Raw genomic sequence first — 1843 nt, forward strand, 5'->3', positions numbered from 1 at the left:
GCTTTCAGTGTAGCATCAATGAATGCCAGGAAATGCGATTTCAGAATATCTGAAATTCAACTGCAAACTTGCATTAACACTTGGGAGAAAGGAGGGGAACATAAAGTGACAAATTTACTTGGAGTCGTGCAGACTCCTTTTTAGCCAAATTGCTGGTTTGAGACAGCTCATCATCTCTCTAAGAACATGAACTGCAGACTTGTCACTTTTCCCCACTCTGTGCAAATACAAGCTGAGTGATTATGTGTCTGCCCTCCCCAATCAGCAGCCCAGTTCCTGTTCTCTTCGAGGCAGTCAGAGTCAAAGAAGAGCCCTCTCGGGGGACTAATGAAGAACTGTCATCAGGGCTCTATGACGGGATAATGGCGGAATAAATGTTATGGACGAGCGGCACCTTCGCGTGAAAGTACAAGGCTCACTAACAAAGAGAACTGGCTCGGTGATTGAAGGCCCCTCTAGAGCAGCATTTGGCTAACGAGGCACTGTTCTTAGTTGCTTCTGTCCCCTGGCCTGTCCTCAGGGACTGCGCCTTCTTGTCCCAGATGATCAGGTTTATTTCAGTGCAGCCAATTACTTAAATTGGGAGCCCACCTCCAACGAATGCTCTCCCAGATACTGCAAGAAAAACTGGAATCAGGGCGCCTCGGTGGCTCAGTTGGTTAAGCATCTGCCTTCAGCTCAGGTCATGATTTCAGGGTCCTGGGATCAAGTCCACATCAGCCTCTCTGCTCAGGAGGGAGTCTGCTTCTACCTTTGCACCCATGCTGCCCCCTTGCTCCTGCTTTCTTCTCTGAAAGAAAACAGACCGAAGAGGGGAGGGGAGGGAGGAGGGGAAGGGAGGAGAGGGGAGGAGAGGGGAGGGGAGGGGAGGGGAGGGGAGGGGAGGGGAGGGGAGGGGAGGGGAGGGGAGGGGAGAAAAAAACCTGGAACCACTGGTCATGAACTCTTGGGAGGTGGCTATTAGGCCTGATCCAACTCTACGTGTCCAAAAGGAGCTCAATAAATGCATGGTGAGAAGCAATGTATATGAAGTGATTTATTAAATATGTAGATTATGACATTCTACTTCATATGAAGATAGCACTGAATCACCATACTAATCCTAGGAACACCCCACTGGCCTCCTGTTAACGGAGGAAGAAACAGAAACATTGTAAATGACTTGCCCGGGGTCATGCAGTGAGTGAGAGTCTGGCTCCACACTCCTGGCTCCTCATGTCTACACTGCACTCCTCCCGCATGGAAATACAGGCCTCCCCTCCTGTCACTGATTCCCTGGAGCCAGCAATATATTGAGACAGACAGCTACACTGAGGTTCTGTAGGAGATGCACACAATAGGAAGTCTGAGGGGCTCATCACAACATCCTTTCTGCCCTCTCTCAGGCTGTCCCACATCAAATGCAGGCCAAGGGGAGTGAAGGCCAAAGGACAAGCCAAGTACCCTTGAAAACCCATCTTCTTGTCCCAAATGAGCACCCTTCTCCCTCCCTTTCTACTACCCCCTGTACAACACAATTGTACACATGCTCCCACACCAAGGACTATTTCTCCCAGCCTTACTGTTTTTGTCACCTGTCCTAACAAAGCAATGAAGAGGAGGTTATACCCTAATGTACCTCCATTCCAAATTTCCAGAAGTGAAGTTCCTCCTGGATCACCGAGGAAGTATATAAGCCAGTCTTACAGGCAAGCTGCAGCTCAGGGTAGACACAGTACCAAGGCACCCCCACAGAAACAGGGCGTTCTGGTGCTTGGCTGACATCGAGTAAACTGTGTGCCCTGTTGACATGGTCATGTAAGGTCATGTAAACCCACCATTAAAGAAACCAGGGGAAGGGGCT

This window comes from Vulpes vulpes, chromosome 6 (assembly GCF_048418805.1).
Source record: "Vulpes vulpes isolate BD-2025 chromosome 6, VulVul3, whole genome shotgun sequence".
Taxonomy (NCBI): Eukaryota; Metazoa; Chordata; class Mammalia; order Carnivora; family Canidae; genus Vulpes; species Vulpes vulpes.